The sequence below is a fragment of the Canis aureus genome, chromosome 12 (genome assembly GCF_053574225.1).
Source record: "Canis aureus isolate CA01 chromosome 12, VMU_Caureus_v.1.0, whole genome shotgun sequence".
In the NCBI taxonomy this organism is placed as follows: domain Eukaryota; kingdom Metazoa; phylum Chordata; class Mammalia; order Carnivora; family Canidae; genus Canis; species Canis aureus.
This window is the reverse complement of record NC_135622.1, coordinates 51114978-51133027: the sequence shown is the minus strand read 5'-3', so window position 1 is coordinate 51133027 and position 18050 is coordinate 51114978. Positions and strand designations below refer to the sequence as shown.

Genomic DNA, 18050 nt, shown 5'->3' with positions numbered 1-18050 from the left:
ATTTCCTTTTTATCTTTTCCCCTTGCTTTGTTTTGAAGAAAATAATTTCCTTATCAATTCTGCAGACATAGTGCTAGCTTATATCTTAAGAGAGGATGCTATCAGTTTTAGTACATTCACTGAGGTTAAACTATCTACATTGAGTAAGAGAGAGGAACTTTCCTAGCATCAAACCCAAACAGAAACTTAGTAAAATTTATAATAAATCTACTTGATTATTGCATTATATAAATGGTCTTGATCCTACAAATTGTTATTAATGTGGTGTCCTTTTTATATTTTGATACCACAAGCATAGAATGTGACACAAAGTTGGATGAAAAATGAGATTCATTTATTTGAATGTGTTAGTTTTATTTTTTTTCCTTTAGCTATGCTAGAAATTACAGCTAAGGAAATTTCTCTAATTATGATATTCTTTAGGTACAATCCAAATATGTTTCCTTTTAGTGGAGATTGCTTGCAAAGACATTACATTAAATATTTGCTTGTAAAATTAGTCAGAAGCTTTGAGATTATTATTTAAATGTGGATAAAGCTACTTTGCAGGTCTTAAAATTGGAAATGTCTCTGATTCAAAACAACAACAACAAAATGAAGTAATTCTGGGTTGCCCAATATATTTTTAAAATTTCATTCAGCATTTAGGTACTGAATACAGCATGGACTATGCTCTGAGGTACTGACCTTGCAGTCTGTTCCTTTCTCATCTTCAGACTAAGATCTTTGGATGCCACTCTGCTGGACTCCCATAGCTTACAGTTTATACCTCCATCCTTGGATTGATTCTACTGTATTGAATTTGACTATTTATATGTTCATCTCCTCAACCAGACTCTGAGATTTTCTCTTTTAAGATTTTTTTTTTTTTTTTTTTTTTTTTTTTTTTTTTGCGGGGGGAGGACACAGAGAGAACAAGCAGGAGGGACAGGGAGAGGGAGAGATACTCTCAAGCTGAGTGTGGAGCTCAAGGCAGAGCCCGATCTCAGGACCCTGAGATCATAACCTGAGCTGAAACCAAAAGTTGGATGCTTAAATGACTGCACCACTCAGATGTCCCTAGACTCTGAGATTTTTCAAGTGCAAAGCAATGTTTCTTTTAATCCTGTGTCCCAAGCAAAAATGAGTCCTGGTACAAAGTACTTTCAACCAATCCCCTACTTTGGGCCATTAGATTGTTTCCCTTTTCTCCTGTGTATATATATGTGTGTATATGTGTGTGTGTGTGTATACAAAGATATATATGTATATGTTTTATTTATATATATATATATATAAAACACTGCAATGAGTATTTTTTCATATAAAGCTTTGTTTGCCTTATCAAATTTCCTTAGTGTAATAGTAATAATCATAGCCTATTTATGCTTGGTATTTTGATTACATCACTAAATACCTTACATGGGTTATTGTAATTAAACTCCCATAACACCCCTCTGAACAGATTACTCTCCCCATTTTACAAATGAAGTAACTGATGTTCTGATAGACTTAACAGCTTGTCCAGGACCAAGCTTGCCCAAGACAGACAGCAAACAAATCCAAATACTACCTGAGACTAAAGCCTGTGTCTTTATCCAGTATGCTGTATTTTTTCTTATTTCCTAGAGTGAGATTATGAATTTTTTTATTAAATATTTCATTTATTTGAGAGAGAGAGACAGAGACTGAGCATGAGCACTGGGGAGGAGACAGAGGGAGAGAGAAAAGCAGACTCCTGCTGAGTAGGGAGACAGATTTGGGGCTCGATCCCAGGACCCTGAGATCATGACCTGAGCCAAAGGCAGACGCTTAACTGACTGAGCCACTAGGTACCCCAAGAATGTTTCTAATTCAGAACCAGGAATATGTCTTTAAGATTCTTGAAACATTGAATGTGCTACAAGAAGGTGAACAAGACATTTTGCTACACTTGTCAGAGCTTTGCATCACTGTGTGCCTTACTGCGCTTCCCAAGGAGAGTTCTGTGTACATGCTAAGCAGGAAGAACACTAGGTCAGCTCAGCAATGTAGACCATACTGGTCTTCAAGTTGTTCTAACACATCTCCTTGGTAGGACTAGATCAGAGAAGAAGGTGGCCAATCCAGTTAGATCATACCAATGAATGCCTCACTCTCATGGCATTGAGGCAATGATGTATGTAGTTTTGGTCCGTAAATGCCTTTGTCTGTTTGTGATTCTTCTAATAAGCAGGGATGGCTGCTGTTTTAGGCCAGGCATGGGCACAACTGTGCAGTACAGAAATAAAGTCAGAAAGTGAGGGAAGAACTATTGGCCCAGGGAAGCTAGTTGAACAGTGTAGACTTTCCAGAGTTAATCACTATATGCCCTGTGTATGGTTTTCTCTGAGAAGCACCAGCCCAAGGATTTCCCTATTTGGTGTTTCTTTACATTTCCCCTAATCTCCTAATAAATATAGCATGTATAAAATAGTGTTAAGGGTGCACCAAAAAGCATTAATGCTGCAGGAAGAGTGTTCTTGACATAGTAGAGTGGAAGGAGGGACCAAAGACCTGTGTTAGCATCAGGGGACAGTTTGCATGTTCCTAAGTAAAAATCATCTTGTGTATAGAATTTTTAGTTTCTTCATCTGTTAGGTGAGAAGGCTTAAGTAGGATAATCCACTAAATTTCCTTTTCACCTTTGAGCTGATATAATGGAGTATTCTATACTTATGTTTAAAAGCTGATGGTTCTGACTTAGAAAGTGTGTTCAAATTCTGGCTCGATAAGTTATTAGAGATATGACCTTAGCCATATCATTGTCATTCCAATGATATGGCTGAACCATTCCAAGTTATATAAAATGGGGGCTGATAATACCTTTCTCAGTCAGTTGTGGTAAGGATAAATTTAGAAATAGGTGGATCTCACATTCTACAATTAATGAAGGCATGGTAGTGACCATGGTAACATCTGGGACTCTACTCATCCCATGAGTTTTCCATCACATCAGATATTCCCGTTCAGTATGTTCTTTGGTCTGTATAGTATGTCAGATCCTATTAACACAGTGCCACAAATTGGGTAGCTTAAAGTAACAAAAATAGTTGTAGAGGCTACAAATCTGAAGTCCATGTGTTGGCATAGTTGGTCTCTTCTGAAGATTCTTTTTTTTTTTTTTTTCTTTTTCTGAAGATTCTGAGGTAGAATCTGTTCCATGCCTAACTCCTAACTTCTGATGGTTGCTGGTAATCTTTGACATTTCTTGGCTTGCAGCTACATCACTCAAATGCTGCTTTTGTCTTCACATGATCATTGCCCTTTCATGTGTGTCAGAGTTCCTATAACTCTGTATGACCTTCTTCTTCTTCTTTTTTTTTTTAAAGATTTTATTTTTTATTTATTCATGAGAAACACAGAAAGACAGAGACATAGGTAGAGGGAGAAGCAGGTTCCCTGTGGGAAGCCTGATGCAGGACTCAATCCCAGGACCCCAGGATCATGACCTGAGCCAAAAGCAGTTGCTCAATCACTGAGCCACCCAGGTGCCCCTCTGGGTGACCTTCATATAAGGATAACTGTCCTTGGATTTAAGACCCACCATAATAAAGTATGACCCCATCTTAACTTGATTTTATCTCCTATGACCCTATTTCCAAATAAGATCACACTCTGAAGTCCTGGGGGTAGTACTTCAACAAATCTTTTTGGGAAACAAAATTCCACCCACAATAATCTGTGGGGAGCTGTACAAATATAAAGTAATGAAGTTATTGTTACTGACAATGATGAGCAGGATTACAAAAAACCAGACTGTGAATGAGTGATTTGTTCAGGTTCACCCTGATTTCTCTATATGCCAGTTGCTTCTAGAAATCAATAATCAGACAGTATTGGGCACCTGGGTGGTTCATTCGGTTAAGCATCTGCCTTCGGCTCAGGACATGATCCCAGTGGTCCTGGTATCTAGGCCTAAATTGGTCTCTCTGCTCAGTGGGGAACCTCCTTCTCCCTCTCCCGCTGTCTGCTGCTCTCCCTGCTTGTGCATTCTCTCTGTCAAATGAATAAATAAAAAAATCTTTACAAAATAATTAGAGGGTATTTTAGATACTCTAATAGATAAATTACCAAAATCACCCGAGTTTTCCAATTTTTGGCGACAGTTGGCAATCCTAAATGAGTGTTGAATTGCTACAGAAAAAATCTGAATTCAATTCGGGGTGGTGGCTGCCTAGTGCAGTTAAAGAATCTTAGAGTTCCAGGGAACTTGAGAATGACCCATTTTCAGAATGGCTACCCATCATGTGTCCATCAGGTTGTGGAGTACATAATCAGTTAGGAGTGATTTATTATTATTCCTGTGACCTGGCTGTGGTGTGGGTCCTTCAGAAAGCTCAGACCTGTTTTACTTGCAATCCAGCCCCACTGGCAAGAACTAGGCCCTATGGGGCCACAGGGCGCATCTCTACATAAATAAGTAGTTCCTTTCTGAACTACTCAGCGGAAATTCTTTGATCTTAAACCCATCAACATCATGCCTTAAATTGCCATTTCCCTAGCAAGTGAGAATTTTGGGGAGTAGTTCTCAAAGTCCCCAAGATATACAATCTCCACAAGGATGCCAAAGAACTGTGACATTTAGGAAGGGCTTTGGGCTAAGAAAAACATCTTTCCTAAGAACCTCTAAGTTTTCTCTCTTCCCAAACACATGAATTACTGATCCCCTGTGTGAGTTTCAGAGCCAGCCTGTGATGATGTCTGACAAGCTATCTTCGATTTATTTTCTCTTGTGTCCAATATGCTTGGAAAATAATATTTTGTTGTTGACTAATTTGTAATTTAATCCTACCAATGAGTGTGTAAGGTTGCCAAATACCTACTGTTTTCTTCTCTCATATACATATCTGAAATGTCATCTAGAGATCTAACTTCCAGGTCAACACTTTTCCAGGGCATAACACTGAAGCCGCCTTATTTCCATTGAGGATTCCTATAACTCTGGTTGTTTTCCTCTGTTTATTTCTACAATCTTGTGATTATAATAAAGCCCTGTCTGTTCTAAAATCTATATTTATATCTGTCTGCAATAATATGTTATTTCCTTGGTTATTTACAAAAATTTAAAGGGCCAAAAAATTTTATTTAATTAACAAATTAGAAGTAGGAATAAGAATAATAAGTAGATTTTTTCCAGAAATAATAAACCATTTTTTCCCATGAGCTTCAATTTCCTCATTTCCCCCCTTTGTTCTCATGATTTTTTCAACTGTTTTTTTTTTTTTTAAGATTTTTATTTATTTACTTGACACAGAGAGAGAGAGAGAGAGCACAAGCAGGGGGAGTAGCAGGCAGAGGGAGAGGGAGAAGCAGGCTCCTTGCTGAGCCAAGAGCATGGCATGGGGCTCAATCCCAGGATCTTGGGATCATGACCTAAGCTGAAGGCATACACCTAACAGATTGAGCCACCCGAGCACCCCTGTTTTTGAACTTTTATATGTGATTCACACTTGTATACCCTGCTAGATTTTCATCTTCTTGGTATTTTATTTGTTTTCCCATTAACATATCTTTCCAGATTCCTTCTTTTTTTCTTTTATATTCCTGTTTCTTTCTTCTCTCCTGTTTTTCTCACTTCTCTTTCTTCCTTTTCCATCTCTTTCATGATGAAGAAAATTAAAGGTGCATCACAAGATTTAAAATAAGAAAAAGAGAGTAAGAAGCAAAAAGAGGAAGAGGAGGACTGGAGAGAGAGAGAAGGAGGAGGAGGAAGGAAACAAAGAAACAGAGACCTAAGGGGAAGGAAAAAGAAGCACGAAGTGGAAAGATGGGGAGGAAGGGACAGGAAAGAACACATTACCAAGAAATGCAAACCATAATATTAGTGCTTTGAATTTTTGTCTAGTAAACACTAAAAAGGAAGTAGAACTTTGCAAAATGTGCACTATCCCTAACATAAGATCATACCATTCGCTTAACAAAATCAGAAAATAATAAAGGTTCAGAACTAAGGTAAGCTAAGGACATCTTAATGAAATAACTGTCCTTAAATTGGCTTTTAACTAACCAAAAATGTCGGTGTGTTCATTTCAATTCAGTGAGAAAGAGCAATGCTGTTTGAGCACTCAGTGCAAAGTTGCTATTCTTCAGGGAGTAGTGTAGCTACTCTTCAGGGAGCTACCGTGGGGACAGCATGAGGTCTGGAGTCCAAAGACCAGGGTCCAAGTGTTTCTGTCACTTACACATCATACAACTGCAGACCTGTCTCCTCCTCTCTTTGCTTCTCAAGGGGATAATTAAGGAAAAGATGCTTATATATGTGAAAGCATTATTATTAGTTGTTAATTAGTGTCATTTAAAATTATTTTGTTGCATGTATGTAAGCCCCACAGGACACCATTCTGCAGTCCATGTAACACTGTTAAGAACTTTGATTCTATTTAGTTAATTTAGTAATTGACATTTTCATGAAAAAATTCTCAGAACTTTTTTATGGTGAAAGGCTTTTATTTTCTGGTTTTCAGGTCACATTTTTCTGTTGAAACATAAAAATATAAATAAATAAATGCCCATGGAGGGCATCCACTGCAACAGCTCAATATTCTTTCAGATTACTTTTTAAGGAAAAAAAAAGCAGAGAGAGAGAGAGAGAGAGAGAGAAAGAGAGAACAAAACACTTATAACAACACCTGCTATTTGGCAGAATTTGACCTGACCCCTTTCTCCTTCTTTTGTTATTATAAACATCAAGCTCTTTAAGTGAGAGCTGTTTAAAGGATCCAGGGCTGTGAGTGTTCCTTCCTAGATCCCAGATGCATGGGGAGACGGATGGGCTTTCTGATCTTTATTTTATGAGCGTCTGATAAATTGCCTCTGGCACCTGGCAACTAAAATTTCACTATCTGAAAAGTAACCCTCATGTCAAACAATGTAGCCAGCTTCGGCCTCTCAGTGGAGGACCTCTGTAGCTGTGTGGAGGACGACGCCTTCTACTTCCTGGACAGGCCTACTACCACGCTCAAGGATTCGCATACTTTTAATTTTGAAGGGAAGAAAGGATTATTAAAGGCTTTATATGCTATGCAAAAATGTGTCTTTTGAAGGATTTCATCATAGCTTTTATTTTAGAATTTTTGGAACAAGTCAAATAACGGCTTCAGAACATGGCCTAGCCTGAAAAAAAAAAAAAAATGTTGGTAACAGGATAAAGATTTGCAGCTCTGGGTCAGGAGCGTCCCTGCACTAGCCTGGCTCTGGGTGTTGATACAAGAAGAATGCAGGTGGTCTTCTTCTAGGGACAGAAGAGTTATAAACAAAGTCATCAGTACAGGCTATTATCGCCTTTCCTTTAACTTCTTAGCTGGGGGCCCAATGAACTCAACCCCAAGGAAGAGCTATATATTTTTTCTCTATTTATGGAGATTCAAATATCTGCAAATTTTTATTTTTTTAAGAAGAGAGAAGAAAGAGAATGATAGAAACACTACTACACTGTGTTACTTCCTAAAGAAAGATGAAATCGATGAGCAATAATAAACAAAATATGAAATCCTCCAAATCTTCCAATGACTGCGTCACCATCATAGAGTGGGGCTTAGGCTGGAGGAATCTCTATGGACCATGTTGCCAATTATCACTCTTTGTCTCTCTCCCTCTGCCATTTAAATTTACTGGTTTAGAAATTGTTGTTAGCCAGGGAAGATGATACTACTTAGGTTTGTTCTCTTCTCGTAAATTCAGAGGTCATCAATTCTTGAGTTTCCTTCTGGGCTGTGGCTTTATGTGTTTCCTGGTATATCATACAGAGGTCTAATAATTTTGGCTCACTGGATTTGAGTTTCCACAGAGTGAAATTTTATGTCCTTTTTTTTTTTTTTTTTTTTTTTTGCAGCTAGTAAGAGATTTCTATGTTAGGCTTAGCCATCTGAAGTATAGTAATTCGGTAGTAAAAAACAGAAATGCCCTTGGTCAATCATTAATTTAATGTAGTAGCATCTGTTTATCATTTAGCAAACAATTTTTTATGCTTAGCTCTGACTATATAGAAATAAACTGGATGTGTATCTTGCTTCAAGGAGCTCATAGTTCAATATATTCACTAATAAGTAAACCACACTTTTTGTTATTGCTTCTTAGAAGTATATATTTGAAAGAATGAAGCTACAAAGGAGGAGAGGGGACATTTAGAGGTTAAATTTGTGCTAAGACTTGAAAATTTAGTATTCTTCAGGTAGGCAAGGCAAGTAAGGCAGGGACAGAGAGAGCAGCCTGAGCAAAGCAGAGAGGAGATTTAATAAGCAGCAAATAGATTGCAATATGTAAAGTGCTTACAGCAGTGTCTGGCACATAATAAATGTCAGTAAATGATGATTCTTATTTCTAACAATTCCTTTGAATATATTTAACCTACCTAATATCCGTATTTTTACAAATATGCATTAACCCATTGATTTAATCCAGAAGATTTTGAAATTCCTCTGATTCTTGTGACGTAAGAACTTTTTTATGGATTGGCCACCTCCATAAAAGACAGGTTGGAGACACTATTAAGCTTTCTGACTTTGGCATGGTGAAATGACTTACCTGAAATCTCCCAGTGGCTAGTCAATGATAAAGACAGGCTAACCTCTAGGTCACCTGTCCCAAGAATAAGGAACAGAACACTCAAATTTCATGGTTCCTGTGGTGCTGGTCGTGCTCTTGCCCAAAACAATGTAAACAAGTTTCCCTTCTACTGACTATATTGTTGGATCTTTATTTGTCTAGCATCATCTCTTAATCATTTCAGTGGAAATTGGTTCTACTCTTCAAGGCACTTTCAGGATATTGGTGATTGGAGAGTGGGGGTGAGAGTGAGTTATGGACAGAAAAGGCAGAGATGACATAGTGTAACAAAGGAGAAGGGAAGAGGATTATTTTAAATTTCTTTTCTTCATTTTGTTTCTTTTGTTTTTTCTCTGACTTTTGGAGCTGTGTCAGCTGAGGCATATAGATACCTGCTTCCAAGGCTGTAAGCTTTCCTTGACTTACAACTCAAAGCTGTAGGTTTCATTTTTGTTATTAGACACTGTACTTTACTCCATTAGAGCATAGGCTGAAATGTACTATTCTCCTATTTATAGACTCTGAGAGGGTGGGAGGAAGGTGGGCCCTCTCCAGAGGCTCTAGGGAGTTTGCATCTGTAGATCCAGAAGGTTCTTTCTTTCTTGATTTTATTTATGTATTTGTAAGAGACACACAGAGAGAGGCAGAGAGAGACATAGGCAAAGGGAGAAGCAGACTCCCTGCAGGGAACTCAGTGAGGAACTGGACCCCTGGATCAGCACCTGAACCAAAGGCAGATGCTCAACCACTGAGCCACCCAGGTATCCCTGGAAGAAAATTTCTGAGGCTACCTGGGCTATTCCTCCAGTGTCCTTCAAAGTCTCCTTGAAGAACAGAAAGCATGCTGTCAACTCCTACACTTTCATCCTGGGAGACAGAAGACAAAGGCCCCAGCACGTTTTCTGTCCCTTCCTGTGTGGCCAATACCCATGTAGATGTGGCCTCTCCTGTGAAGCCTGGGCTGGCTTCAGCACTAAAAGGACCAAACCAAACCCATTTCCTCTGAAAACAATTTAAAGCAATTTAAGAAGATCGAGATATGAGGAATATTTCCTCATCAACTGTTGTTCCCAGTGACGTAAAGCTAGGTAGGATTTTAAATTATTGAATAGATCGACTTTGTTTGTCAACACACAACAGTATTTGAGTTATTTTTTCAATGGGGATTAAACAAACTCATGAAAATATATTAATGCATCACTGCATTAGGCATACCTGATATATATAGTACAAATATTTAACTTTAAAAACTATGAATCCATAGGAAATGTTCTGGACTTATTTGAATATGTGATAGATTTTAGAAAGACAAGCAACCCATATAATTGTTTGCCCTGGTATTTAGAGTATTTCCAAGGAATTGTAATGTAACAGCAATGTTTTTCATGTTCCCAGAAAAAAAAAAAAAAGGCTTAGAAAGGCAAGTATGAAACTAATAGGGAACTAACAGGTTTAAAAAAACAGTGAAATTGCTGCACCATCCTTCTCTCCGGCTTTCTCTTGTCTCTGTGGGTCAGAAAACTTGAAGCCTTGGGGAGTAAGCAGACTTCTATTATACTTAATGGAAATATCATGTTGACTTTTTTTGGTGCATCCTCTTTTTGTAGGTCATAGTTAAACTGGACCTTGAATCCAGGAGTGCTTCAAAGAATATTTGCTGAAAGAATGGAATGTCTGCATAGTTTGCTGATATGTGGGATCATTAACTAGGTGCCATAGAAACTAGGCATTGTAGGCTGAATTTATATAATGCGTTACTTAAAAACTTAGCTCCTTGGTGAAGAAATCAGGCAAGGGAGCCTAACATAGTAAAAGCAGAGGCCTGTCACTACAACCTGTTTCATCTCTAATCTCTAATGGAGATTAGTCAAGGGAAAGGTGGATGGGATCTCTCTCTTTTTCTCTGCCTTGCTCCCCGCACATGGCATATGGTGTCTATACATGTGAGTGCATGCTGGGTATGGCTGAATGAACGTACACAAACATGTAACTTGCAGAGAAAGCTTACTATGAGTAGAAAAGAATTGGGCATGCCACATATTTTTGTATTGCCACTTTTCCTCAGAATCCAGAAACAGGGACATCTGCAGTGTGTCAGGGAATGGAGACACTGGGACATGTCTGGTTATGATATCATTAAATGACCAATGAATTAAAGTAAGGGAGGTGATCAGAGTGTGGCTCTCTCTGCTTTACAGATAAGCTGATATTGGAGTGTGCGAAATACGGTCTCACCAGGTTAGGAGTGAATGATCTGTTACTGATGAGAGGTAGTTGAAAAATAGTTCCACTTTAATTGTTTTATTGTCTACTTTGTATTATCAGGACTCGTGGGAGAGAAGAGTTATAGATAACAAAAGTGACATAACCCATGTGCCTAAGAAGCCTCTGTCAAAAGGCCTGAGATGCTTCCCTGGGAATATCACATTTCATTTGGCAAGAATCTCTCCTAGTATATCTGGAAAATACACCGGAAAGCCCTGTATATACTGTTAACATGAGGCCTACAGAGAGGAGTTTAATCAATGGGATAGCAAACAAATATTTAGAAATGAAAAAGCTCGCCAGAGCCCTGTCTTTGCAGTGTCCTCTGAATCATTCATTGCCACTGGAGGGACAGGTGTGGTCTTAGTTAACTCTGGAACTCCTTTAGGTGGATGACTACTGTGCTCTTCTAGTAACAAATTCATTCATATAGTATGTATGGTCATTGAGCAATGGACCCAGACATAAGAAAGGCCTGGGCTCCCATTCTGGTTTAATCCTCTCACAGCTGCCTGATGAAAATGGATTTCATCACTGTCTGAATTTCAGGTTTCTTACCTATAAAGAAACTAATTTACTTCTCATATAGGGTTGATATAAGATTTAAGGAAGTAGTAAAAACTAGAAGCTTCATATAATGCCTGGTAGATACCTAGTCATTACTCAATTTTATGGTTTTGATCACATCTCACCAAAGCTATAATACCAACAATGATAAACTGGTCACTGGATTTAATGCCAGCATTTTGGGGGAAAACAGCTTAAGTGTGCTATTTTAATTAATTTTAACCGACTACCACTAGAATACATTAATCCTTATGGTGCATATTACTTTTCTATTTAGGTTCAACATTAATATTTGAAGCTAATCCTGCAAATACAGAGTCTGTAGTATTTTTTATGAATCAATTTTGGCCATTAGGGATTACAGAGAACATCATGGTGACACTCTACCTTTCCTCACTCAGGCTTGTTATCTTGACATTGCACCTTTAGGACTGACAGTATAATTTGAGGTTTGTCAAAGAAGACCAGAGTTCCTTTTTTTCCCTCCCTTAATTGAATTACCTCTCACTGGAAGTTCAAAACTTCTTTTGAGAGAAGCCAGAATCTTTCTGACAAATTCTAATGCTTGAAAGACAGTACCTTGTGTCTAAGAGGATATAGAAGATATTGATAGTCGGTTTGTTTATCTCTACATTATCATGGCTTGGGCCCTGATTGCTGCTGTATCACTGCTGCCTTTTGAGCTTAAAATCTTTGTTAATTTTGAGAAATTTGCAACTTTTATTGACATTATTTGAATTGCCTGACATGTGACAAGCAATCTGCTTATATAAAAAACTTATTTTCAGTGTAGCTGTTATAGGACAATCTTGAAAGATTTTTAAGCAACAATGGATGTTGTAAATCTGAGTTTAAAACTGTGTATGGAGATGCTTGGGTGGCTCAGTGGTTGAGCATCTTCCTTTGGCTCAAGTTATGATCCTGGGATCCTGAGATTGAATCCTGCATTGGACTCACTGCAAGGAGCCAACGTCTCCCTTGCCTCTGCAGCTGCCTTTCTCTCTGTGTCTCTCATGAATAAATAAATAAAATATTTTAAAAAGCCAAAAAATGAAAAACAACTGTGTGTGATGGGGGCATCTGGGTGACTCAATGGATGAGCATCTGCCTTTGGCTCAGGTTGTGTTCCTAGGGTCCTGGGATTGAGTCTTGCATCAGGTTCCCCATCTTTAAAAAAAAACACAAAACTATGTGATGTTACCAATGAAAATTATTAACCAAAGGTGACTGTTGATTTACAGATACTCTGTGTGTGAGTCATGTTCACAGATGAGTATGGAATGACAACAACCTCACGATTACCTCTCTGTCCAGTTGTTGACAAATTGCTTTTGACAGTCAATGTGAGCTGTGTCCCAGTTTAGGGAAACAGCAAACATATTTTAAAAAAAATTAAAGTGCATCTTCAAAATTGAAAAGAAACAAGGAAAAATGATAATCTGTGGCACATCCTAGCTTGTTCCAATTATTATATATGACATTTCCTCAAATCCTCATCCTCCATATGGAAAAAGCACTTGGTTATTTTATTTTATTTTTTTCTCCTCTGTACTTCTGCAGGAACTCATTCTACTTGGTTTCTTCTCTGTTAGCACACCCCCTGGAGGCTGATCCATTAACCTATTTGAGAATTTGAGCTCAAGAGATAGTGTATCCCACTGGTGTAGAACAGGAGAAAGAATGACTCTTGTACAAGCAGATTACAGCCTTACTGTCAGCCCTTGCAACTTTGTGGCTGCATGGCTTTGGTCAAGTTGGTGATCTCTTTGAACTTTAGAATCCTCATCTGTAAAATCACTATGATATACATTAAGATTCTATCTAACCTATTTGCTCCAATCACCATTTATTTCTCCAGGTTCCAGCATGGATCCAAGTATGGTGCCAAAAATATTGTAGCTTAAGATCATAATCAGAGATTATCATGATGATTGCAGGTATGCTTGCTGTTACATAGTTTACAGAATATTTTCTTAAATGCTAGCTTCCTTAAGTTTTATAACAGTCCTGTGAGACAAACAGAGCAGTAATAACTTCCATAATTGAATGCAGAGAAGGGGCTAATTTCCTCTACTATCCTTCTTGGGTTACCAGAAGTCAGATTTGCTACAGCTGTCTATTTATGTCACATTTTTCATTATTAGTGATTTCTGAGTAAACATTGTTTGCTATTTAACAAGAATCTACAAACATGTGTTATTTGTGTCTGAGAAACATTCAAGGGGCTTCACTTGGAGTGAAGTAGGATGTCAAAGGAAGGCTACCAGGCCAAAACAGAGCAGAGAGGAAGGTTGAAGGGTTGGAGATGGGATTATGTTAAAGCTGTGGGGTTGTGAATAAAAGAAGAATATGGGATCCCTGGGTGGCTCAGCGGATGAGCGTCTGCCTTCAGCCCAGGGCGTGATCCTGGAGTCCTGGGATCGAGTCCCACGTCGGGCTCCCTGCATGGAGCCTGCTGCTCCCTCTGCCTGTGTCTCTGCCTCTCTCTCTCTGTGTCTCTCATAAATAAATAAATCTTAAAAAAAAAAAAAGAAGAATATGCAGAAATTAGCTCTGCCAGCCATAAGAATAGTATCCTATGAATTTAAAACCTTCTTTGAAACCTCTGTGAGAGAATGTTGCACCTAGATATTTTTCCCTGCAGTCCCCTAACCCTAAACTTTTTGTACCCCATGATCCAAGCATGATATCAGGCCTTGAGCCTGGATGAATTTCAGCCCTAGAATCACTAGTTGAGTTTCTGTGTGCCAAGTTCAAGCAGAGTGCAGGGTTTTTGGAATCCAGCTTTGGTGCATCCCATCCTGTAACTATGATATATGATAAAAGGGAATATTGCAGCCAAACTTGACTATGTTCAAAGCAAGGTGCTAGTGAAAGGATGGGACGGAAAATAAGTCCTAATGGATTAATGACTCATGATAAATGTTTTATTATAACAGCTTGTGAATGATTAGATAATTTTTACTTCCAAGAGTATAATTTAAATATTTTTGCCTGGACTGTTACCAAAGTAAATAAATCACTCAAGTATCTAGTTAATAGTCAAATCTTTATGTGCAAAAATTTTAAAAAATAGAAGATATTTTTTTCTCGGTAAATAATCAATATTCAATTTACTAACTGCTTACTTCTGATAATATTTACTCTTGGATGAGCCAAATTACTAGAAAAAATAAGAACACTTTCAGTAGACCATGAAAGATATTCTATTTGACACCTGTCCGTTCAGCAAAATAAAAATAGAGTGGAGTAAAGGTTTTGGGGGGCAGCTGTAGTTGTTGGTAGAAACCAACCATCTAATGAAACATTTTACTAAAGTTTTTAAAAATTTCCCTAATTATTCCAGGCCAATTCTTCTCTCACTAACACCCATGCAATTCCCACAGAGTACTGCACCGTGCCTATCTGAGGGCAGAAATCGAATGTGCTGTCCACTTGAGCTAATTTTCTTTCTCTGTGTGCTGAGGTCAAATTATCTTGGACACCCTTATGAGTCTGATTTATATCTTTTTAAAGGCCTGGAAACATATCACCTATTGACTTAAGCTTAGGATAAAAAATAAATGTTACCATAATTTAAAAGTGTGGTTCACGTGCCTCTTCCATCTGGATGAGTGATTTAGTTTTACTCGTTTTTACTTAACTCTTAAAAAATTATCTTCAGACATAACTGTTATAAAGAATGACCATTTTGTTCTGACCTCATTTTTACAGTATTGTTTTCTTCCTAAGATATATCAGGGCTTTAAAATGACCATGGGAAAGCTCTGTGTGGGACACATCTGGGAACAAAGCATAATCTATCCTCTTTTGTCTTGTGGGTCATCCAAATCAAGATGACTTTCATTATGCTTGCTATAAAGACTTTTAAAAGAACTAGTAAGTTGTGAAAGTCTCTTATAAATTCTAAAGTGTTTTAAAGATGACAAATGGTAGCATTTCTATGTGCTTTCCCATTATGGAAATAATTAGTAAGATGGTATGATGTTACATTGGTTAAAAGCATACAAAGAGGTGCTCATTTTTTAATAGGTGCCTTTTTTTTTTTGTTTTGTTCACATTTGCAAAACCCATCTAACAAATATTTCTAGTTTATGATTTTTCTGGGCTATAAAAAGTCAAAATTTCATGTTCTTGCTTTCTATTAAGCAGAAATGTGATTTAAAAAAAAAGAAGCTGATTTGTCTGAAATTCACTACTGTTCCAACTTCAAGGCAAAAGCTTCCATAGGAAAGTTCTGTCTTGTTCTTGAATGCAGAGATTTGCACAGTTAATTTGTCATTTATTTAAAAGCCAAAATGTGCACATATTTTTATTCTAATTGGGTAACTGTATAAAAGGAAATACCAACAATATATAGACTTGTCCATTTATTCCAGTTTGCCTTTTTCTATAACATTAATTTTATGAAAATAATATGAATTATACACAGTTCTTAATATTAGGACACTTTTATTTATCAATCACATTTTATTTTCTTAGAAGAATTGGATATATGATATCTCTTGATGTCACCACTCTTGGATGAGGCAAGTAGATGAAGACAGAAATGTGTGTGTGTGTGTGTGTGTGTGTGTGTGTGTGTGTTTTATCCATATATTCATTTAGAGAGAGAGAAGTGGAAAGTGCAGAGGGAGAGGAAGAGAGAATCTCAAGCAGATTCATCTCAAGCAGAGCCCCCTCTCACAACCCTGAGATCATGACCCTGATCTGAAATCAAGAGTTGGACCCTTGACCGACTGAGCCACGCAGGCACTCCGAGACAGAAATGCATATTATTTTAATATTCAAATATACATTTCTTGGGGCTAGAAACTGTATTCCATAGGAATTGATTTGCCCTTTATATGGTCTTCTCTGTGGGGCATTGTAAGAAATGAATATTGGAAAAATATATGGACAGTTTTATGTTTCTCTATGAGAGATGAAGGGAGTTGGACAGGGATCCCTGTTGGTATAAGGAGGACAAGGATGGAGAAGAGGTGGTTTATGGTGGGATTTAAGTTGATTGTTGAAAATGAGAATTTGTAAGAGGAGTAAGTGATACAGAATGAAGTTGGCAAGGTGAACTGGTAGATTAGTAGATGGCTCTAGTTAAAGACTTGATTGTGCTCCTTTTCAATTCTCTCCACAAATTACAATAGAAATTCTTTGGATTGTAAAATTGGTCAGCTCTTTTCTTTGCAAGGGACTAGCTGAAGTGACTCTTCAGTGTGAGAAGATCAGGTGGCAGGGATCGAATTCATAACATTTTAGAACAAAATTAAAATCAAGTGGGATCAAGTTTATGGATCTGAGTACTCAACAAACACATACTAAAATTTTTCATTTCTTCATTGGAGAGCAAAGAATACATTATACTTTCTATTTTCAGTGGGGCTGATTTGACAAGACTGATACTGAATTGCAGTGCAGGTTTCATAGAAGAGGTAATCTACTATATACTAAGCACTGTGCTAGCCATTTTACCAACATTATCTTATTTCAGTCTCACAATGACCTTGTTTTTTATGGGGGCAGTAGGAAGTGCTCAGTTTTTGAAGAAAGGAAATGAAGTTCTAAGAGCTAAGAATATTGCTCAAGGTCACACTGCTGGTGGTTTCCAGATTCATGATTTGAATTGAAGACTGTTGAATCCAAAACTAAGGGTAATAAAAAAGTAGGTGGACATTTGAAAAACTATCTCAGTGTTTCTGCTAGGCCTCAAAACTGTTGCCCTTCGAAAATCTGCTCTTGGCACAGTTACATTTTAGTTCACTTAATATGGGAGCTTTATTGGTACCAGTTATGAAAGGTACTATGGTGTATTTTCTCATTTTGCAATATCAGTATTAGAAGTATGATATTAATTCAGAAGAGAATTCTTATGGAAATTGAAAGAAGTGGGGTGGAAATTGGCTGTGTTTATGTACATACATCTGTTTATATAAGACTTAATGTTCTCACCAAAATGCACATTGTCCCATTTGATCCTGTTTTCCTACGGCTTATGTTGGCATGAATGGAGTCTTTCATAGGATTGTGATTGGAGGTGGTATTTACTGCCGCTTAGAAAAGAATCTGGACCACACATCTTGTCTAAAGAAAATTGATTTCTCTAAAATAAATACTTATCATAGATTCTCTACACAGGAAAATGATTGTCCACCATGCATGGTAAATTTTGTTTATTTTCCTGGAAACCTGATTTCTCATCCAGTGGGTTAATCAACGAAGCATATATAAATAGACTACTGTTCCCTGCACCTTCCTCCTTTTCTCTTATTGTTATCATATGTGGTTGTAGCTTCCCCATAAAAGCTTGCCCAGCTTTTATTTCTTCTCCAAGATTTTTTTTAAAGGTTTTATTTATTTATTCATGAGAAACACACACACACAGAGGGGGAGAGAAAGAGAGAGAGAGAGAGAGAGAGAGAGAGAGTGAGAGAGAGAGGAAGAGACACAGGCAGAGGGAGAAGCAGGCTCCATGCAGGGAGCCTGACATGGGACTCGATCCTGGGTCTCCAGGATCATGCCCTGGACTGAAGGCGGTGCTAAACTGCTGAGACATCTGGGCTGCCCTCTTCTCCAAGATTGTCATAAATGTGTATATGTGCATGACATAGACAATGATAATCAGTTAAGGTTTCCTTTAGTTTGTAGAATTTTCTGTTCCATCATCCTTACTTACATGT

General features: G+C 37.7%; 1 long non-coding RNA gene across 4 annotated transcripts in view; it reads left to right on the top strand.

The window, feature by feature from the left end:
- LOC144324701 (uncharacterized) overlaps positions 1–18050 on the top strand; it is a 136868-nt gene that overhangs the window by 29282 nt on the left and 89536 nt on the right. For 2 of the 4 annotated variants that reach the window (XR_013390133.1, XR_013390135.1), the window contains exon 3: positions 13235–13313. The exons of the other annotated variants lie outside the window; for them this stretch is intronic. This is a non-coding gene — a long non-coding RNA (uncharacterized LOC144324701). The remainder of the gene's footprint in view (positions 1–13234; positions 13314–18050) is intronic. 4 annotated transcript variants of the gene reach the window in all.